Source organism: Plectropomus leopardus, chromosome 20, assembly GCF_026936395.1.
Source record: "Plectropomus leopardus strain MGB_pleo_1.0 chromosome 20, ASM2693639v1, whole genome shotgun sequence".
NCBI classification, from domain to species: Eukaryota; Metazoa; Chordata; class Actinopteri; order Perciformes; family Serranidae; genus Plectropomus; species Plectropomus leopardus.
In genome coordinates, this window is record NC_142195.1 from 6,307,869 (window position 1) to 6,331,848 (window position 23,980).

At 39.4% G+C, this 23,980-nt stretch overlaps 1 long non-coding RNA gene across 2 annotated transcripts in view; it reads left to right on the plus strand.

Annotated features, from left to right (window-relative positions):
- Nucleotides 1-23,980, plus strand: part of LOC148186161 (uncharacterized) — a 148,334-nt gene that overhangs the window by 23,607 nt on the left and 100,747 nt on the right. The window contains exons 2-3 of one of the 2 annotated variants that reach the window (XR_015775162.1): nucleotides 7,251-7,321; nucleotides 7,767-7,882. The exons of the other annotated variant lie outside the window; for it this stretch is intronic. This is a non-coding gene — a long non-coding RNA (uncharacterized LOC148186161). The remainder of the gene's footprint in view (nucleotides 1-7,250; nucleotides 7,322-7,766; nucleotides 7,883-23,980) is intronic. 2 annotated transcript variants of the gene reach the window in all.

Genomic DNA, 23,980 nt, shown 5'->3' on the forward strand with positions numbered 1-23,980 from the left:
AAATATTTAAAAGCTGTATTTGTTCAACAGTGATTGTATTTACTAATGTGAGGAAAGCTGTATAACTCATAAATCGGATCATAAATTATGATTACAAACATAGAGACACAAAAGATTCTGCCAAAGTCAACACCTAAGAGTTTCTGCAGTCATGTGATGTTAATGGCACATATTCCATTTCAAATCAAGGCAGCATAAAATCTTATTTGTGCCCGTTTGTTCTACACAATAATAACTGTACAATTCAGAGCGTGCATGCCAGTGTATGCAGTGGCTGTGTCCAAAATCAACCCCTGTTTACTATCTAGTGCACTACCTTCTGCTAACAATCCCACAATGCAATGTGCTGCTTTTTAAAGAAGCGAAAATTACCATTGATCAACTTTATAGCTGTCAGTGTTGACAAAATGATAGTAAGTGTTTAAAGTCTCAATTTACAGCGTATTGCAGAGCAAACATAAGTGTCTATTATAAAACAAGAAGTAATCAAAGTTCAGATGAAATACAGAGCAGAAATTGCATGTTGACTGAGTATATTTCAGCAGAGACATGATTATAGAATTCATTTTCACCTTTCAATTTGCTATAACATTTCTCTTCACAAAAGAGTAATATTGTGCGTGTGTCCGTGTAAAGGATGAAACAGGTTCTGCCTCGGCTATTTCCAGTCGTTTCTCAGCAGGATATTTAACACAAAACAACAGCAGCACTTCACAATGTAACAACCCGAACTCTCAGGTCACTGCATTGTTCAACAGAGTTTGCATAAACAGGCAGTGAGTTGTTGAATTCCTCACATGTATTATATCAGAACAGTACAATACACAGCATGCTGTTCCACCCTACAGTATACTGCAGTTCTGCAACCTCTCAAAAGCCACACAAAAGAAAGATGTGGATTACAAAAGGGAAGGTAGAGCAGATAATTAGTAAGCATTCAGCAGGAACAGGTTTTGTTATTGTCAACGCTTGAATGTGCATTATCTGCTGTGAAATAAAATGAAAACAGTCGCCTGTCAGTATGATTGCTCAAATTCATTCTGGCTTCGATGCAAACAAATATCCCTGTTGTTGTTTGGAGAATAAATCCAAAGACACGAAACAGCAGCCGCATATTCAAATGAGCTCCATCAACCAACAATAACCACCCACACATGTCTGCACTGTAGCTACAGGGACGGACAGAGAAGGAGAGAGATAATATGGATGTGTTTTCTTTGGGGTTTTGAGAACATTATTTTTTTAATTGCCTCTGAGAAAGAAGGCTGTACATTATGCTGCATACGTGGGTCTTTGTTGAGGTTAAATGAACAAAGTGATGCGTTCAGAAACATCACAGGAATCCTCGGAAAACCTGCTGCCTCTGAGAGACAGCCCTCGAAGCGGAGGTATCATGGCCGTAGTTCAAGCTATTATCGACCTCCACGGCACAGCTCAGAGCATCTTACTATCAGTAATGGCCGAGACCAGAGATTTATCTATTTAATTCTACTTTTGTATTAGCTCTTGACAACTCCATTCTGCCATCTGGCCAGAGGTCTCAGAAAGCACAAGAAATGATCCTCTCATTCTCCTCTGAAGGTTGTTCCACATGCAGCCAGCTGCTGCAGCGTGGTTTCTTTTATTTATCATGGTTGTCACTGTGGTTCGCTAGTAAAACAGCTCGTGTGCAGTTCACACAAGGAGTGGATTTCAAAATGAGTGCTGTGAAACGGCCTGAATTAAGTTTTCAGCAATTACATGTATAAATCCTCCCAACCGCCACATTTACAGCTTTAAAAATGGTTTTAACCATTTAAACTCTGCAATACAAGTGGCTCGCCAGTGCCTACATAGGTATTTTTGCTTGTTGTGATGCCGTTGCTTGGAGTATCGTCAAATGCTTCATATCCCTAAAAATCTGCACAACCTGATCTAAAAATGAAAGTCAATAAACCATACTAATGAACAAAAGTAGAATTACCACCTTGCAGTTGCCTTTTCTGTGTGTAACGGAGTTAAGAGATAATGTGATCCCACTTGCCATATAAAACACACTACAAAACACGGGAACTGGGGTCTCCTATTGTAAGTAAAGGCAGCACCCCTGTGGTTTAGGGTCGTGCACCCCGGGGGGTAGCAACAGTCGGACCTCGCTGCCTCCGGGGTAGGTGCATGAGTATGAGCTCTGTCTTTGTTTTATATTAATTACTTTCATTTTAATATTAAGGAGTGGTTTAAGTTGTATTTTGAATCATAAAGCTCCCGTACGGTCGAGCCTTTTTTTAAAAAGTTGACGATATTTGTCTTTTATTTCTGTTTACAAATGGCTAAAGTTACACATGTTAGCTAACTTGCACTTTCTTTTCATTTTACTTCTTGCAGCCGTGTATGTGTGTGTATAGGGCGAACTGGACTGACTGTGTGTTAAATTTCCATGCCAGGTCAGTCCAGATGAGAAATAAACGGCGAGTGTGCCAACGGTGAAAAAGTCTGCCTTGTCATTAAATACACAACGCAAGAGGAGTACAAGGACCGCTACATGTGCACCAGTCAGTCAGACTAAATGTCTCTCTTTCCGTTTATGAAATTTGACATTGAGTAATGGCAAGATTTTTTTTTTTAACAGAACATCATGATGTCATAACTTTTCTTATTTGGGTATAAATTATTAGCATTGTTATATCCTATAAGACATTTGTGTGAAATGTGAATGTATGAATTCTTGATTTATGGCAAAAATCGTGTTTTATTAGGTCATAGTGACCTTGACCTCTGACCTTTGACCACCAAAGTATAATTGTTTCACTCTTGAGTGAAGTCCAAATTTGATAAAACTCCCTCAAGGTGTTCTTCAGATATTGCTTTCATGAAAATAACAGAGATGCAAGGTCAAAGTGATCTTGAGCTTTGACCACCAATTTCTAATCAGGTCATTTTTAAAATTTAGTGAACGTGTGTGTCAAATTTGAAGAAATTCTCTTGAGGTATCTTATTCACAAGAATGAGACAGATAAGTTCATAGTTACCTTGGCCTTTGACCTATGACCACCAAAATCGAATCAGTTTATCCTCAAGTCCAAGTAGATGTTTATGCTAAAATTGAAAAAATTCATGGCGTTCTTGCGATATTAGGTTCACAAGATTTCAAACATTTTTCTTTCTGATTGATATATACAGGGCTATGCAAAAAATGAGTTCCACAGAAAAGTATATGCAGTTATGGGAAGGTCAGACAGAAGCCGTATGCTGCAAAACAAGAGAATGTTTTGACTATTATGGAGTTTATTTTAGATAGATATATAGTTAAAAGATTTTTCAAACAGTGATCTCATAGGAGCAAGAAAACTAGATACTTTAAGCCTTAAAATTGACCTTAGTTTTGATTAAAAATTCAGTTTGTAATTACAGAAAACAAGTCAACTTTGTTACCAGTGTCGTGCTTACTGTACGTGCCAGAAGCTAGTCAAACACATTTATATGGAAAATGTGTATAATACAAACCACAAGCCCTTTAATTGATGATGTAATGTTTTTCTTTATAGTTGCACTCTTAAACTGATCTAACCCGTGACTTTATTATCAAGATTCCAGCAATGAGGGTGGATGGTGCAGTGAGGCAATTTGCTGCAATATGGCTTTTATTTTGCTGCTGAATTATTAACAGTATGCGGTCACCCATTCCCAATGAGACTCTCATACGAGAGAGAAAAGCAAATAGAGTTCGAAATGACGGGTCAGTTCATGATGTCACCAAATCTGTCAGCTCTCACAGGGTGACTCACTCAAGTCTGCCAGTAGTCGAAGCTGCATCACTAAATGAATCATCCTCTGAGCTTATTTCACACTTTCGTTTCTCAGAAACTCTGCTGAAATATGACAGTATTTTCCACATCAGTGGTCACTGCCTTTGCTGTCAGGGGAACTTGAAAAATCCAGGGTCAGAGGTTGAGCTGGTTATGATAAGACCGCAGAGAAGAAAATGTAATGGATTGTCATTCAAAAAGGTGAGAGAAGGGAGAGAAGCGAGACCCCCAGATAGGGAAGCTCAGACTGCACGACACAAAGAGTAAAAGGATGACCTTTTTCGGGACAGACCAGGGAAGCGTAGGAGTCACCTGCTTCTGGGTGACCTTCAAGCTGTGCTGTGCTGTATTCATCTCTCTTAATGTCTTTCTCTCTCTGTGGTTTTATTATGGAGGTTGGTTCACTCAGAGGAGGAGCAGGTCTGTTCACCTGCTTTGTTTGACAGGCACGATGAATAAATACATGCGCTGGAGAAAGCTTTCAGCTCAAACTCTGAAGGTTCATGGAAGCGAGGCTTCAGGGACCTGGAGCTATTTCTGCTCTGAAATGATAACATCTTACTGCACAAAGGAGCACTCTCCGAAGAGTTTTCTAACATTTCAAAACTAAATTCAAATCAGCAAAGTTATGTTGTCTTTTTTTTAAAGTTTGTTTGTTTTTTTTGTGTGTCTCCCTTTGTGTCATTCTGTGCCCCCTTTCTAAATCTGGAGGTTTTTGATGGTTTGTGAATGCAGTGCAGGCAGAGCTCTCCATGAGCTCTTTTTCCTCAGCAGCTGTTTGTGACTCTGGAGGTGAATAATTGATCTGTCGATCCGTTCAGGGCTGACTGGATTAATACAACCCTCAGGAGTGTTTCCTAAATTAGCGCCCCTACCGCCTTACGACATAATAACATATATTATTGTTATCGATGGCAGTGTCAATCACCTGGTTATTGTGAAGCAAAACGGTCGCGGTTTGGCTTAAATAAGTATCTTTATTACTAATGTAATGTATCTCAGCTGACATATCTCATATCATGTATGATGTATGTCACATCACATACGAGACATGTCACATACTTCGTTGTACTATGTTATGTTGTTAAAATAACTTGACCTACAGTTTCACATAAGATACAAACGCTGGTCTCATCAGTGAAAGTCTTGTGTTTGTTTGACCCATCAACCTTACTCTCAATCTAAGCAGTCTTAGCTGCTCTTTATACTACATTGCCTAGAGGACGATGTTGGCCAAAATCCAAGTTTATCTCCAAACTAGGAGTAACTATCCCCTTTGTAGGAGATAAACTTTAGTCAAGTCAAGTCAATTTTATTTATAGAGCCCATTATCACAAAACACGGTTTGCCTCAGGGGGCTTTACAGCATACAACATCCCTCTGCCCTCACATTGACTAAGGAAAAACTCCCCAAAAACAATCCCTGAAACGGCAGGAAGAAAATAGGTAGAAACCTCAGGAAGAGTGGCAGAGGATGAGGGATCCTTCTTCTAGGACGGACAGACGTGCAATAGATGTCGTAAATAACAGTTGAGTTACAATAATGACAAAAAAGGAAAGAGAAAGAGAGAGGAAGAGAGAATTTTATGGCTAAGTTATCCTCTTTTGAGAGTTAGGAAACCATGCAGAATGAAGCACTTGGTGCAAGATACAAATGGCATTGAAAGTTCAGCATATAGCTTTAACAAAATGTTTTACCTTCTGCGTTAACTGACTACAAATATCCACTGTAGAACATTATGGAATAGTGCAGTGGCACTGGAAGGATTCTGTTTCATAAGCTCAAGGGCTACCTACCTGCAACATCAACCTTGCTTCTCAGGGCTCCCAAGGGTCTCTGTTTTAAGCATCTAATCTATATTCCAGTTTCAATCAGCCCTCAGTATCTGTTTCCCATGTAAAAAGAGGAAGGCTCACCGCAATATTACAGTTCCGAATGCAGTCAGAGTTAAATAGGGTCTCACCCTCCTGACCTTTGGGGTCACCCAGAAGTGGTTGTACGTGCAACAGCTATTTATCAGTCTCCCTCTCACCCCTTTTGCCATGCACTCACAGGCTGTTTCCATTCTCGATGTTGAGATGTTTGTTTATCAGGAAATGTTATTCATCTCAGGAGGCAGACAATGTGGAGCAGAGAAAGCTTACTGGACCTGATGGATAGAGGGTTCTGAGAGAAAGAGGGTCCCTGATAGGGCAGCAGACTTGGTACATACATAAAGGTAAAGATGAGTCTCTCACATTCACATACAATTGATCATTTTCTTATTTGTTTTCTGTTTCTACAACTTTAATGTTTAGGTGTGTAAAATGTTAAATCAATACAGCCCTACAAAAATACTTAAATTATTATACACAACCACTTCACTCGTTTTTTGTTAACTTTTGCAGAATTTTTTTTAATGCGATAAATGAGGTCAAAACACAAAAACGGAAATAATAGGTTTCTATGAAGGAGGCACATTATACATTGAACATAGTACACTTGGTATTGTTAACTCTGACTATTCTTACTCAGTGCATCAAGCATCTTTTCTGTGATGGTAGATAGAAGTTTTTAGTGTCATACTCCAAAAAATAATCAGAGTTTCCCACACATTCTTTTATTTGTGACGGTCCACCACAATGAAAACATCTGCATACACATACTGATTTAATATTCTTGGAGCTGGGTTGTTCATTTGGAGCGATGTTGGAAAAAAAAACAAACTAGGGGCGCCTGGTGGCTCAGTGAATAGAGCTGGCACCCCATGTATAGAGGCTGTGTTCTTGCCGCAGTGGTTGCGAGTTCGGCTCCGGCCTTGGCCCTTTGTTGCATGTCATCCCCTCTCTCTCTCCCCCTTTCACACTTGTACTGTCCTATCAATTAAAGGCAAAAAAGCCTAAAAATATCTTAAAATTATTGCACCCACTCTCGAAGCACAGAACATACTCTGGGCACAGACGGAGCAGCAGAACATCAGTGAGGGTAAAACTTGATTGTTGACTGCTGCTCCTCTCAACAATTGATCTGATCATCTCAAAAAAGATTGACATCAGTTCTCCACCCTTCAACTCAAACTCTTAAAACTGCTGTTGTAGGAATAAAGAACTTAAGACTTACTTAAGTTTTGTCTGTGGGGCATTCATGCACGCACAAAAATTTAGAGAGGGGACACAGAATGATAAAAAGAGACACACAAGATTAAAACAAAACAAAACAAAAAAAAACTTGAAGTTTGATGTATTTGGGTTGAGTGTCCCTTGAAGATGTAAAACTGAGTTTTCAGGGGCTTTAAATAATGTCTGTGTGACTTTGTGGCCCAGTGTTTTGCTGTGAAAATTGTCTCCAATTTGTCCTCCATCTTTATAGCAGCATGCAGCGGCCTGTACTTATATCCTGGGACTATTTCAACCAAATTGTCTCAAATCATAAGGAGCTCCATGGACTACAATAAGAAACTAACAATTCCTTTTTCACTTTGCCAGGTTTTCATAGGTTCCTGTTAATGGTCCTGCATTTGAAAATGGCTAAAAGGCTGCAGGCTGTACTCTCAAAGGTCAGAACATGGAAAACCTCACTGTTATCACAGTATGCTGAGCACCACACCAACACGAACGCAACAGAGACAGCTTCATTCATACGCATAAAAGTCATTAGTGCTCTCACACCTATGTCTCTGAGTTGTTTGACTTTAAAGATGTAGTTTACTGTTTCACAATAAATATTGCTGTTTGTCTGATTTAGTTAATTACAGTATTCAGGCAGCGACGCTGTATGTAATGGACTGCGTTGTATTTGTTAAGAATTATCTTGTTTTTGATGTATTTTTTGACCTCTCCAACACTTAATCTTCATCGTCTTCCAATCAGCACTTTCAACAACACACTGGTAGCTTCAGTCAGTAGTAGCTGCCAGTATGACTAACTATAGTCATCATCATCTTCAGGTGGTTGTAGAATCCTTGATCTACTACTTTCTTTGTTGCTTCTTTTCTTCTGCAGCACGGTGGAGGGCCTTTTTTTTTGCTGTGCTGTGCCTTTTGTACCATCCTGCTTCATTGGATTATGTTGAAAGCCACTTCCTTCAAGTTGTTGAGATTGAAGCTGCACTTTCTCAGGTGGGTCTTTATACCACTTAACATGTGTATGACACGGCCTTTCCATTGTAACTGGTACTGGGTGACAGTTGTGGTGATACTGGGGATGTTTGCCTCCTCCGCTGACATTAGGTCACCTATCTTCCTAACTGATCCTAAGGATCTTACAGAGGCACTGGTGGTGGTTTTGGCCCAATAAAGCAGTGAAGCCAGAACTGCCGCTTGATAGACGAAGAATTTGGTCTTGGTCTTGATGTCATTAGTAAAAGTTCAATAGCACACCCTTAACAATTATGAATCTCATTAGTGACAGCCCTTGTTGAATGACAACCGCCAAGTAGGGATGGGTATTGCAAACCGGTATTGACTGGTACCGGTATGTGATTGGGTAGCTCCGATAAGCTCCACGACAAATGGTGATGCTATCGGTATTTATGACATAAATTGTGTAACGTTAATTCATTCTAACTTGATTCTAACATAACTGGCTATCTGCCCTTCATGATGAGGAAGCTGCCGGCATCAGGGGATGACGTATGCAAAAGCCCTAATGGCACACCCTTTACAGTGGATCTTGTCATCAATGACAGCTTTTGTGGATATAAGACTGCCAAGTCAGGCAAAGTGTTCAGCTGCACTTTCTTTGGGGGGATTAAAGCATCTGTTTCAGAAAACAAGTACTTTGCATGTGTGTGAATGGCCCATTCAACGTAACTGGTGCCATTTAATGGTTGTTGCAATACTGGGAAAGATGGCTTCCTCCAAGCTGCTGATGTTAGTTCGCCTATCTTTCCAGCTGATCCTAAGGATCTTACAGAGGCATTAGTAGTGGCACTGCTTCAGGGATTTCATTCGTCTGCTAAAGGTGTCCAACTTTTGCCCCCATAGAGAAGAGAAAGCAGAACTACAGCTTGGTAGATGAAGAGTAAGGTTTTGGTGGGGATGTCCCAGTCCTCATTCTTCCTCAGCCTAGCTAAAACTCCAGTGGCTCACCCTGTAGGTTGGTAAATCTCAGCATTATGGAAAGAAGATTGCCAGGGTAGGCAAAGTGATCCACATTCTCCAAGATGTTGTTGTCACATAAATTGTGGGGGCTTGTAATGGTTCGCCGGGTTCTGGTTAGAGTAAAATCTGAGTCTTCTTGATGTTAAGATCAAGTCCCAGGAGCCCAGACTCCATGTGAAGTCTTTGGTCTAACCTTTTTTTCATTTTAACCTTAACCAACCTTTAATCTAACTATAAACCTGAGAAAATGTGTTTTTTTATTGCCTTCACTTAATTGCCAAACTATGAATCTGCCTCTTCTTTTTCCTTTGTGGTATTTATTTGTGCAAAACTAGAAATTAGGGATATTTTGGATGAGGTGCTGCTGTGTTTTGTGGCATTTCGAACCGAACCCATGCTTCTCCTTGTAAAGAGGACAGATTGATGTTGCCTTTCAAGTCGAGGTAATTACATTTTTCCAGAAAACACCAACTTCTTGCTAAGCATAAGCAATGGAGGAAGTCACTGATGTGTCTGTTGATTGGGTTCAAATCAAACAGTCTTTCATGATGCTTCTAGCTGTGTTTGGGTTCGCTGCTTTTTGCCAGTGTGCATTAAATCATGCGCCTTATTGACTCAAGCGGAGCTAATAAAGTGACATTCTGTATGAAAGCTTACTTTGAAGACTCCACTATCTTCTTATTATGAGAAGTGCTTCTCTCTCCCTCTCTGTCATGCTCTGTCTGTATATGTGGTTAAGAAAGTGTTTGACTGTATATGCCATCTGTGAGATGCAGAGCATTTTAAAGAATATAAAGGCTTTGTGCATGATGCTCTGTCATCTTCATGTCAGAAATAAGCACAATACATGAAAACATCAGCAATCTGTAATTCCTGTCAGCGCCATACATGTCAAGAACAAAAATGCTATTAATTTAACAACAACCCAGCTTCCTAGACATTATGTTCTTACTGGACAGCTCTGCACCTTATGATTTGTATATACTTTCAATATTCACTGTCACTGTAGGAGGTAGTATGCACCACATAGTATGTAATGAGGTGGAAGGTACGGATAAGGAGGTTGGGTAGTGGATGAGGGTGTATATTAGTAGTTGCACGTAGTCTCAACACTGGTGCCTGCGCAAGTGGCCTACACCATTGAGAGCATACATGTGCACTGGTGTGTCTGTGTTAGAATTGGATTGATTTACAGATTTGACAGTCTGGTTTGGTGTGTTAAATGAACTTCATTGGATTTGTTGCAAACTGGTTGAGCTGACATTGTTATGGCAAATTTAAAAGTAACCTATATCAGCAAACTCTGTCAACAGCATCATGGCACTAAATCCAACTGGTATTGTATTAGTAATAAGCAATTTGACAATGTGATTAACAAATTATCATATTTGTTTATGAACGGACTCACAGTGTCCTACAGGCCATAGGCAAGTTACTGCCTAGCGGCAACATGAACTACATCGAATTTAAGTAGAGGTGGATGAGCGATGTAAGTTGTGTTTGTTTGCTAGAAAGTTCATATGTTTTTTGGGGTGACCGTCTAGACATGACAAATTGATGGCGCGTTTCCACTACACGGTACCAGCTCTACTCTACTCTACTTTTCCATTAGAAGATAGTGCTGCCTAGGTGTAGCTGGTCGTTGTAACGACGCCGTGCAACATTGCTGTGACGTCAGTTTCAACACAACACACACATACACACAGGGTTAGAATTACAGGGTGACTTTCAGGGGAGCCCCATTTTCCTGTGCGCACCACTACTAAAACATGTCACATGCATAAAGTGCACGGCATTTACTGCGAAAAACATTCTACTAATACCCAGCGGTAACATTTCCTCTCTCTCTCTGTCCCTTCTGTCAGATAATGAGAAGTTCAGGTGACTACGTAAATGTAGGAATCTACGTAGCAGCATCGCTTCACACACAGATGGCCACGGCAGGGAGAGATACAGGAGTTAAATGGAGACAAGGAGACAGATGTTCAGAAATGGAATGTAAATAGCGAGTAATAGCTTGACTGTTCGTGCTAGTGACAATTCTGTCTGACCAATCAGTGGTCTGCAGAGTTTCACATGACCTTTTAGTACCTCGTAGTACCCGGTCAGCCTTTCTTGGAACCCCAGGCGAGCAGGTACCAAAAAGGTGGTACCAGGTACATTTTCCTAATGGAAACCAAAAAAGGCAACTAAAGTAGAGCAGAGCCGGTACCATGTAGTGGAAATGTGCCATGAGTCTTCCAAAAAAAATCAGACTGCAACAGTATGGCATCATTTTAGATATGAAGCTGACAAAAGAGGTCTCCTAACTGGCCACGAGCAATGTGGTGTGCTATTTTGAGCTAAACTTTTGTCAGCTGCCCTGTTTCTAATGTTTTACTGAAATTACTTTTACTGAATTCACTATCAACTTTTACTGAACTAATAGTATGTGAGAACTTTTTCCCACCGGGGTCCCCAGGAGGAATTGTGATGCCTCTAAGGGGACTAATCACAGCTTAAAGATTGATATCACTCTCATACAGCCAGCAGACACTATTCTACACTGCGCTTATTTTAGCTTAGCTTAGCTTAGCTTAGAGAACAGAAACTGTTAGAGGGAAAAATTGTTGTCTGGCTTGATCTGAAGGTAACAAAATGTGTTTGTTTAATTCGTACAAAAACGGAAGATTTAAAACAACAGTTAGACGTTTTATGGTGAGTAAAGTGCCAGACTATTTTTTGGCCAGGCACAGTAGCTTTTTGGAGTCTGGTTGGCTTGCATCTGCTCAGAGCAAGGAAATAATCGAGGACACAATCCACTGCAAAACTGCAAGTTCTTACACTGTAATTTTTATACACATTAACCAAACTAAATATAACTTGTTGATTTCCAGTCTTTATGCTAAGCTATGCTAACTGTATTCTAGATGCTCAGTACTATAAGTTTTCTTATTCCATACCATCCGTCAGAAAAAAAATAAGAGTTTTTCCTAAATATTAAACATTTGCGCTGACAATACCATAGTTGTCGTGCAGATCCTGTAGAAAGTGAGTCAACTTTGGATTTTGCAGAATCGTCCAATTTCAGCGTTGTCATCTGACAGTTGTGTTAATTTTACTCTATATGCATAAATGTACACTGCCATATCACAGCGTTATTGTATGTCTTTGAATGTGCATTTAGCCACATATATATTTGTGTTTGCTCATGAGTGTGCCTGTAAACAGCTTGACCCTGACTATAATAGCTTCCCGTGACCTTGAAGTCTCTCGGCAGCAGGTTGAGTAAGTGCTTCATTATGAATAGCAGCAGCAGGTCCCTCAGTGTAACGCACACTGTCCACCCAGGAGTCTAAATCACCTGGGCGTATAGGAAAAGCATTTAAGACGTCATTAATAATGATTAATACACCTCCACCACAACACAAAAAAGGCCTCCGAACACCATCATCCATCACCAATATGAAACCCCATCCTCTATAACACTTAAATTACATTCATTAGTGAAGCCGCCGGCACAGAGGCTGCTTGGGTGGTAGCCTGGGCCGTGGTAATTGTTCTTACATCAATCAGTTGTGTGATTGGAAAAGAAAACAAAATGAATTAGGAAAAATGAGAGCGGGAGTTGGTTTCAGTACAAATCCAGTGAGCAGACACTAATAGCCTTTTTACAGTAAAGACCTACATTTCCCAACACAAAGCTGTCTCACGAGGGACCCTTTTAAACCACATCTGAAGACCTGTGATATCACAAGCTTCTCTGTGGTCGGCCACTTAATCTGTCATTGACCCGTTTGTAAAAAAGAGATCCGCATTACATTTTCATGTACTGGTCTGACCTCAAGTTAGTTCTGTATGCACTTAAATTATGCTCCAACCTGTTTACAGCTTCATATAAAAATCTTTCTTTTATTCACTTGCGCACTCTCCCAGAGGAGGAATACCACCTGCTTAATGTAATCAATCTATGCACTGACACACATGCACAAACATATGCGGAAAAATGCACACATCCTTTCACATGTGTTTTATTTGTGGAATCCACTGGCACAGGGAGTACATTCTCATTTCAAGCCAATGGCATAATGCTGATATATTGAGATATATTTCAATTAGGGGTCGACCAGTATTGTTTTTTCAGGGCCGATACGGATACCTATTATAAGTAGTTGATAACCGAACCGGTATGCATTTACAATTAAAATGACAGTCTTTCTGTCAATATTTAGACCTAACAAAAAAATTTTTTAATTTTTTTTTTAATAAAAACTGAAACTTTCAACATCAAACACAACTTTTTTTTGTAAAGTGAAAATTTAAATAAAGATTTATAAATAAAAATAGCTCCCTGAGGTTTTACTATGTAAAATTTCCTCCCATGCTGACACTTTCTTTGCACTTTATAATCAATTAATTTTATCGGTGATCATTGAAATAAAATGCCTATGCAGATAATCGGCAAAATGCCGAATATCAGCCCCGATAATCAGCCAGGATGATAATCTGTCGACCCCTAATTTCGAGTGTGTCAAAAACATCTGCAAACAAACTTAAATTAAAGATACATTTAAAACGCAAAATGTTGAGGTTTTTATCATCAAAATTATTTGTCAAAAATTTTAGCTTTGCATATTAGTTAAAAAATTTTATGTGAGTCTATCAGCTAATCATTTTTGGTGACGTGGGTATTTTTTTAATCTTAGTTTCCATGCCTGAGACACCTTTACATTTCCAGACATGTTGTTTTTGAACATTTCATGAAATGTCCAGACATTCCTACAGCTCTGTTCAATCAAAGACACCCTCTCATAGCTGTTACGGGAATCACTTTGTGCTGGTTTAACACCGCCTGGCTAAATATCACACCCTGCTTCTGAATTCCCTAACTTCATATCGAAACGAGTTAGAGCCACATGATAATGATCCAGAGTGTCACACAAACACACACACACAGAGGTACAATCACCCACACACTTTTGAGCCACTCAAATTGAAGTGAACAAAAAGCAGGCACTTTGTTTTTCTTCTCAAAAATGCTGAGGAAGCCAGGAAGATCTCGCAGCAGCTTTTTGATGGTGTTGTTCTCCACTTCCTTCATCTGTCCTCGTAATCCACCTCTGTGAATTCCTGAGAGGTGTTTGGGTAGATTGCCACAGCTGTGTGTCGCCATTAGCCCCCGGGGGGTTCGACACCTCCGTCAAACACTGGCCGACAAGCAAACATTCACCCTCTTAGCTCGTCTTTTCCTGTGACACGCGCACACACACACACACACACACACACACACACAAACACAAACACAAACACAACCCAAATGCCATAAGAAGAGATATACTCACACAAAGACACTTGTAAGGACATGTGCATAAACATGCCAACACACACACACACACACACACACACACACACACACACACACACACACACACACACACACACTCTCACAGTTTGGTCCTCAGGAATGTCTCAGACCTGTGGGGTTTAACACCTCGTCCCTACTTTTTTCAGGCAGTCTGTCACACACACACACACACACACACGCACACACACACACATTTAAAGGATTTTGGGACATTTCTTGGATTTTTGGACATTACTAGCATTTTAGGAAATTTCTAAGACTTTAGATTGTTTATTAGATTCTAGGTACATTTCTAGGATTTTAAGGACGTTTCTCGGAATTCAGGATGTTTTAAAGATTTTAGGACATTTTTCGGTCTTTAGGATGTTTCTAGCATTTTAGGAGGTATCTTGGACTCTAGCTGATTTTTCGGATTGTAGGACATTGCTAGGATTTTAGAATGTTTTTCAGACTTTTGGATGTTTCTAGGATTTTAGGACATTTCTTAGATTTTAGGATGTTTCTAGGACTGTGGGACTTTTCTTGGATTTTAAGGACATTTCTAGGATTTTCGGAGGTTTCTAAGATATAAGGACATTTCTCAGATTTTAGGACATTCCTAGGATTTTAAGATTTTTCTAAGATTTTAGAAGGTTTTCTAGGATGTAGGGACATTTCTCAGATTTTAGAACATTTCTTGGATTTTAGGACATTGATGACTTAGCTAGGACCTCTGTCAGGGGGATACGGGGATCCTTCACTTGCACATTTTTGATAAACAAGCTCTATTTTGATGCTGTTTTATGCATTCTGGCACCTTATGAATACTGAAACTACAAAAAACAATTCCCAGTATGAATCACTTTCTTCTTATTGTGAATTGGCTGAGGGGGCACCCGCAATCCATTAGGGGACCAGATTTTGCCCTGCGGGACATAAATTGAGTATCATTGTCTTAAAATCTTAAAAAACGTGAAAATTAGTGCAAGTGTCTTTTGGCTTGGGTTTGCTAGTTGTCAGGTTAATTTTTCAAAAAACAAAAATATGCTCACAATTAACTTTCAGAATCTCCCGTGTTTGTTCATTTTCTGTAACTCCTTCAAGCTGCATTGTGGTCTGCCCAACTAGTCAGGCATTTTCTGCTTTGAGCCAGGAAACCATAAAAAGTATTTTCATGTACCATTTAATGCAGCTCTCTGTTAGGGGCTTGTTGCTGTGGCCCGTAAAGTTAGAAGCTCGGCTTCCCTGTCATTACCTCAGACGTGTTACGTGACGTGTCCCTGATGTAAACAAGGGAGAGTCCATGTCGGAGTGATGAAAACTCTCATCATCTGACCACCGAGAAGGGCTGATGTTTTAGCTGCCTGTTGTCATGGGAACAAACATTTGTTTCGGGTAACAGCCACAAGTTTTGTCTGCACCAGTTACTGTGGAAAACAAAACAATTAAAGTAAATGCTATTAGTCAAAGGAGACAAGACACTTATGCAGATCAGATACACGTGTTGTGATATTTATCATCATTTGATGCTGTGGTCCTACATCTTACTCAGCTGATCAGCCCTCTGACTTGTCAGCAAAAACGCTGCTGAAAGGAAATATTGATTAAAACGTAAAACGGAGGAAGCATCATTGTGTTTGAATTGCAAATGCCGAGTAACGTTTTACGACTCAATATGCAACATAGAGACCAGAGTCTCAATCTGTCTGCTCTCTGCTGCTGTGCATCTTATACCCTGAGAGGGGGAATGAGCTGGAAGGTGGACGTGGTTTCTAATGAGAGAGTAAATTACAGGGTGGTGGTCGAAAGGAATCAACTCAAAGCATAGTTTAAGTAAGATAGAGCACAGATTTAATTATGAGATGAGATTTTATCATGACTTATGTTGACTTATGTGCTTTAAACTGTTTGTTTTCACATTTCAAATTTTTGAATGGACCACAGAATGCAAAGCTGTAAGTGAGTGATTAATTTACACAATTTTTCGGAGTGATTGATGAGGTGACTGTCAGTGTTTCCCCAATGGTAGTTGTTCTTTTGAAATGAATAGGTGCTGATAGAGTAGTCAATCTCTCTGAGTCCCTTAGTGGAAACAGAGCTTACTTTCATTTTACGCGTAAGACACAATAAATTGTGAAGACAAAAGCCCCCACAAAATAACTCCTTAAGTCTTGTGTGTGATTTATCCTGAATGTATTTGAGTAGAGTGAAAGTCCTCTAGCAGCGAGGCAATTTTTGCTATGGGAAATAGGCTCATGCCAATTTTGTGAGCATGTTGTATATATGAGGAAAACGCATCAAACAAAAAAGAAAGTGTACCTGTACCAAGTGAACCTTGTGAGTCATAATGGGGCCAAATTATGTAACGTTACCTTTGTAGAATGTTGCTGTTGTTCCTGGCTTCACATGAGTAAAAGAAAACTCTGTCAGTAGCTAGGCTAATTTATGCACTGGGAAGTGTTGAAGCTTAGGGTAATAACATAAGCATGGTCAGTGTCTCCCACAATATTAATGCAAACTTTAAGACCCAGCAGAATAACTGATAAGTTTTACTTTCAATGCGCATGATGTTCTGCTGCTCCATCTGTGTCCAAAGTACACTCTGCGCTCCGAGTGTGTGCAGTGAATAACCAAAGAACAGTTTTTGCAAAGAGCAATCCAGCTCCAGAAACAGAAAACCTATTTAGCTACCACAAAAAAACAGAATGTGTGGAAAGCTTATTTTGTATATATGGTAAAAATGTGTACAATATGAGAAACTTTTTGTTGGTAAACCTTGTGAGTTGCAGTGGAGCTGAACTTTGCAATGTTACCTTTGGTAAATGTTACTGTTGTTCCTGCTTCATATGAGTCGAGGAGAACTATGTTTGCAGCTAGGTTAATTTATACAATGTAAAAGGTATATGCTTATGCTAATAGTGTTAGCATGTCGTATATATGGAGAATAAGTTTAAATGTAAGAAACTTGTTTTGTCGGTAAACCTTGTGAGTTTTGATGAAGTGGAATTTTGTATTTAAGTTGCAGTGTTTTTGCTATTAAGCCATAATTTATTTGTTTTTTGGGAGTATTAGTCGAAATAACAGCACTGCAGAAACCTCACTGCAAACTAGCGCTTTGGAGGTGTAATTGCAGAGTAGACCCAGGCACACTGCTCCGTAAGTATAAATCATTATACATCAATGATATAATGTTCATATTGGATAGGCCACTTGTTTAGGGTTCAACTATAAATCCAGAAGTCTTTACTGACCAGAGCTGAAGAACAGAGGGTTTACCTAAATCTGACAAAAAGGAGCTTGATCAGTTTTTCATTTTAAGATGCATTTACATTATTTTTTTACCTGGACTGCAACAGTGGGCAACAGCGGGCCCAGCAATGTGAGCGAAAGCCGTTGGCTGAGTGAAAGCCACCACTTCCCGTTGGTTTCAAATTAAAAGCCCTCTAGCATTTTATACACAGTCCTGTCATATACTAGGTTTTGACCAAGTCCTGTCCTGTTACTAGTGATCATAATTCTATCTGCTTTGCTCAATCTGGATCATGATTTAAACCATGAAATTCACGTCTTGTGTTTTTTTGGTATAAATTTGAGCCAGTTGTCTGTGGTCACACGAATGCTGACATATTTTAAAACACATGTTCCTTCTTTCTGTTTTGATCTTTCATGCCCTCAGAGCTGGCATTTAAGAAATCTTTTTGAAGACGCTGGTCTCAAAGTGTCACGCCTAGAAAACACTGACTTATGATTTCCAGTCTTCACAGACACTGTCAAATACATCCCTGTATAGCAGTGACATTAAAAAGCCCATTTTCTATCGTATCTTTATGTTCACCCTGTCAGCCTGTAGCATGCTTATCGATCGCGGGTCTCGGCACGGTTGCTCAGGAGTTACTGTTAGCCGTGGTTAGCAGGACGCATTTATGACCCTGAGTCAAATGATTATTTAATGCTTGTGGAGGCGTTTGAAAACAGAAAGGTGTTTCAGAGGCAATATGTACTGTATGTCATGTTGTCAGCTAAGTGATCACAGAGTCAGAGGCAGCAGAAGAGCTTAAATTTAGGGACTGTTGTATATACAGTATGTACTGTTGTATTTATCAAAGGAGGGGGGTGGCTGGGGTATGACTTTGTTTTTGTTTTTTACCCTTTCCATACCTACAAATACTTTTCCTTTTGCCTCTCAGAGTGACCTAGGAGAATTGCATGACCCTCCCTACAACATGAATTACTTGTTAGATCTTAAAAACTTACCCTTTGATTGAATAGTTAAAGGCAAAATCCTGGAGCTGAAAAAGCCTTTGTTTTTCACTCTTGTCATTCACGCTGGTTGGTTCGTGCAAACGCTTTGTTTTTGGCAAAATCTTAATTGAGACATGTAGAATAACATGATTTTGATTAAAATATCAGTATGCTAAAATAATAATAAAAAATAATAAAATAAAATATGTCATTATGCCTCCATGCTGGCAATAGCTGTGTCCAGAGGCGTTATGTTTTCAGGTTGTCCGTGCATCTGTCCGTCTATCCCACTTTTTTCAAAATTGGCACAATGTCCACCTGGACTCAAGAATGAACTGATTAGATTTTGGTGGTTATAGGTCAAAGGTTAAGGTCACCGTGCGTCTGAACTTTGAGAATCCAATGAGGATTTCTGTCCTCACAGTTTCTGTTTATGATAAATGATGTCATTTTGGCAATTTTTAAATACAACATGCATTCCAAACCAGCTGGCAAAGGAAGGCATATTATTTTTTTTTTAAATCAGCAGTAAAATAAATACAAAATACAGTCTTTAAAAGTTATATGGACCACCCCCAAACAAAAATAAAAAACATAAGTCCCTTTCCAGTTCTTAAAAAATATTAGACATGACCACCCCCTTTTTGCACAACACCCTCCCCTCTCATAAATAACAACATAATAAATAAACAGTCCCTTAATATGAAGCTGTCAAAGCAGTTAGATTCAATCCCACAACGTTGTTTGCAAAGGAAGATTTTGCAGTTTGTCTTTAGACATTTTAGTGTTGATGTTTAACTTTTAAGAAATCCATCAGAAGGCCAAGAAGTGTGGGCAGAAGCTCCTTTCAAATTTATCAGCATTATTGCCGACATGGCTTGTAGGTTGCGGCTGTACAGCGTGGAAAAACAACATCCAGAGAGCGAGGTAATCCCTCACAATAAACACTAAGCCATAATTGGGTTTCTATTTATGTTTTCTTGTTATTTCATTGTACCTGAACTGTTTTCATGTCACGAGGTGCAAATGCGTTGCGCTCTGTTTCCTCTCAATCCCCTGATGCTCACAGGGAGAGATTATCCCTCAAACCCCTGCCAAACAGACGGAGGTCATATTAAAACATATTATTATTAAATGTACTCATTATGAAAGTCAGTATATCCAAATGTAGTCACTCCAATATCATTCTAAACTTTTTCGTCACTGGATTAGTTATAGGACAGGGATACTCAACTTGCTTTGCTTGAGGGCCACATCTTCAAAATGACAGGAGGCCAGGGGTCAGTTGCAGCAGCCCTATATGTGTTTCTAGGATTTTAGGACATTTCTAGGATTTTAGAACATTTTTCAGGTTTTTAGGATGTTTCAAGGACTTAAGGGCATTTCTAGGATGATAAGGATGTGTCTTTGATTTTAGGATGTTTCTAGCATTTTAGGATGTTTTTCAGATTGTAGGATGTTGGACAACGACTTAAGGACATTTCTCGGATGTTTAGGACATTTCTCGGAATTTTTGTTTTTGTTTTTACTAAGTACATTTCTAGGATTTTAGCATGGTCATAGGACTTTGGGACATTTCTAGGATTTTAAAATGTTTCTAGTAGTTTAGGACATTTCTAGGATTTTAAGAACATTTCTAGCATTTCAGGATGTTTGAAGGACAAGACATTTCTAGGACTTTAGCATGTTTCTTGGAATTTTGTTTATTTTTTTAAATGCATATTTTTAATCCCCCGTCTGTCTGGGGTGGGGTGATTTCTGTCGCGATGTCTCTGTGAACTTTGATCAGCTCCTGGTCCAAACGGCCCTCCATGATGGCGTTTCCTCATTTAACTCGTCTGTGCTCAGCCATGTCTCTGATCCAAAGCCATTCTGTTCTGTGCCTTTTTAATGTCGTCTTTCTGTATGTGTTCTGGGGTGGGAGGGCCTGGGGAAGGGGGGTTGGTTTATATGTTTAGATGATGTTTTATGTTTTTAACTTGTGAAACACATTGTGCTACATTAAATGTATGAAAAGTGCTCTATAAATAAAGTTTGATTTTATTTGATTTTACTTTGTACATTTTTTAGGATATTAGCACATTTCTAGGACTTTTGGACATTAAGGGCTTAGCTAGAACTTCTGTCGATGGGTGCAGGGATCTTCCACTGGCACCTTTTTTTTGGATAAACAAGCTCTATTTAATGCTGTTTTATGTGCTCTGGTATAAAATATGTACTAAAAGTACAAAAACAATTCTAAGTGTAAATCGCTTTATTTGTATTGTGAATTAGAAAATGGTTTGGGGACCACCTGGCAACCTATCAGTGGCCAGATTTGGCTCACAGGCCATAAGTTGAGTATTACTGCTGTAGGAGGTACAGATAAGCACAGTGCTCTTCACTGGGTGGGAACTCAAAGTGAAAAAGACAACAAGATCAAGGACCCCTCTCTGACCTCCCAAGCAGCGCAGGTCACTGCTAGCAGCTGTTTATTGATGTGAGATTACTGTTGAAGAAATCTGAGCCCATTTTTCCTCAACATAATTTAAAAGCATCACGAACATCCCAAATGGAACCAGTATGTCCAAAGAGAAACAAACGTGGGCTTTGTCTGTATCCCACAGTATCCATATACACTAATTCTGTCCAGACATACAAATGTTTGTACTTTTTTCTTCTCTCTCCATGAATTGAATATCAGTAACATCCAGTACAGGATCCTGGGAATGTAACCTGCATGTTTCTCTATTAGCTGCTACTTCACTGTTGATTGACACTTTTCATATTACTTTTGGAAAAAAACCTGACTACACTCTAGTCAGCTGAGTGTCGTGCTGCGCCAGAGAAGTCTTCGCAATTGTTTTTCAAAGGATCAGTCAGAAAATCTGTCTGTCTCAGTTCATAATCTTCCCAAAAGCACCGTGGAAATGTGTTGGGGTCCTGCCATTTCCTACTTTCATGTTTCCCTAAATGTGGCGTGACAGAGGACAAATAAATTATCTCACCACACGTATGTCCAACTACTTCCCTGCGCTCCTTGTCGAATGTTTTCTCTTAGCATGCCTCCCACATTTCGATTCACTGCTGTGAAAGTGATTGAAGTCGTTTATTAAAGGGAAATAGGAATGAGGTTTGAAGACTGAAGCGAGAAACGCTTACCTCCTAGTGTTATAGACTAATATGAAATGTCCAGCAGCAATACTGCGAGACATTTAATAATGTTGAGAAGCAAAAACTCCATCAGTGCAAATTATTTAGGAGCGTATTTTATTAAAACAAAGAGCTCTTGCTCCCTCGGGCCAATTACTTTCAGAACTTGTGAAGAGTTTCAAAGTGTTTAATCACTGTGTTCAGCAAAGGCAATTTATTTTGTGTTGAAACTGATAGTCCCTTATGTTAGGCTGAGTGTATTGAGTAAATAAAATCCTATTATTTAGCAAACACCACCAGCGGCTTAGGGCCTTCATTTATTAAAATGTATATGTGAGTTATTATTTTACAGCAGATCTCCACAAATAATATTACCACAGTTAAGCTCAAATGGCCAAAAGGTAGTTTAAATAAATGGAAGAATAAATCAATGTGGTCTTGCTATTAAAGGACTAAAAGATGCAAAGTTGGTGATATAAATCACATTAAAAGTGTACTTAATACTAGGAATGTCAGTGGTTAACAGCCAAGAATGTTTTTGATCAGTTACATGTGGATCTATAAGTTCATTTTGCTGCTGATCAGTTTATTGGCAGTAGATGTATCCTATTAGTAATTCCTTAAATCAATCTCGTGAACCAGACATTCCTTGTCCATTACGGCACTTCAGTGCAACAGGAATAAAATGAGACGGGGCATCCGGCAAAGTTAAGTTCAAAACAGCGCGTTGCATCACGTTGTGTGGTGCTGCGTTGCTCGCAGGCAGTTGGGACAGTCCAATAGCAAACATTTTAATCAAACTTATTTAGTTACTGATGCTCGCTCGCGTCGCATCCAGCGCTGCTAGCTAGCTGATGATGGCTCCCACCCAACCTGGGTGGTGCACAGTGCAGGGCTGCTGAGGGACCAGTGGACTCAGGAGGTCAGGCAGTGGGCATGTTTCCATATGTTAACACGGCTGGCTGGCTGGCTGTCAGCAGAGCCAACAGAGAATAAAATAAAAGTAAAGTCAAAACATTAAAATTTCACCACCTCTAAATGGACAGTGTGTCGAAATGCAGAGCTCACTGAGGCAATTAACTGCTGGACTGCAAAAGAAGGCTTGTATTTCACTTTTTTTTTCTTAAAAATGAACTGGGTAGTTACAAGTTAATGGGTGGGTCAGTGGATTAATAGACATTCCTAGTAGTAGATACGTGTTTGTGAGCATTATGAATGGTTATTTAGACTTATGTTGTCACTGCACAACAACCCAACTAATCCCTCTGAGTAGCACTTGTCTTTATAGGTTCCTCTTAAGCAAAGTACACAAACAAAAGGTCCCATTAAAATATACATTGTGCACTGCGCAAAAGAGCCCATCACTGCTTCTTAATTTCTCCCTTTTTCATTTGGCATTTGGCAGCTGCTCTCAGTGCATGCTGATCCATCTGTCTCCTCCAGTCTTTTGAAGGCAAAACAGTTTTCAGAGGAGCTGTTCTTCCAGCATCATCTTTTACATTAATGTCTTTTAATGTCTTTCTTCAAATTTGGCACAAACATCCACTTGAACTTAAGAATGAACTGATTAGAATTTGGTGGCTGAAGGGCAAAGGTCTGCACAAAACATGTTTTTGGTAGTAAATCAAAAATTCATACTAATCAGGGCTGTCACTGACTCAGAATTATGCCAGTTGAATCAGATGTGGGTGTTCAATACAAGTATTTGATTTATTTTTTTCAGTATCAAGTTTTATAGTTTGAACAGGGATTGGCAGGTAGTTCAGACAGTGTGACACTGGCATTCGTGTATTATGCCAGTAAGTGAGCTAACTGCACGAACCACAGATCGGAAATGTGCAATATTTTTTTTTATTGATGATAAATATACAAATAAAAGCCAGACACTATATCGTGTTAAGATACTGTGAGCCGTAAATTCACCACTTTTAAGCAAAAGGTCTCTCCTCCTCAATGCCGTGGTCTGCATATCTGCATCTCACTGTACCAAAGAGTTGCTTGAATGTCAAGAGCGCTCACTCCTCATCAAAATGTAGGGACCAAAATGTCCCCAGAATTACACTGCGCATCACACTGACCAGCAAAAAAATAAAAACCCAAACAATTGACTTCTTGACTCGAAGCAGTCTCAGTCGACGGAGGGTTCTCCAACTCATGATTCGAAATCTCCGACTATCACTATCAAGGGGCAGCTCTAACAGTAATTATGACAAATTTCACAGAAATGACCTATAGGATATAATGATGAAGTGATGACATTTATATCCAAAAGGTTGAAGATCAATGTCACTGTGACAAAATGTTCTGCAAAAACACTTTCCTGGCCATTACTCAACTTCATTTCTCAGGAACACAAATGGAGACGTTTGGTTAGATACTGAATTGAAGTGTTTGAAGCATCCATGTTTTCACAGACG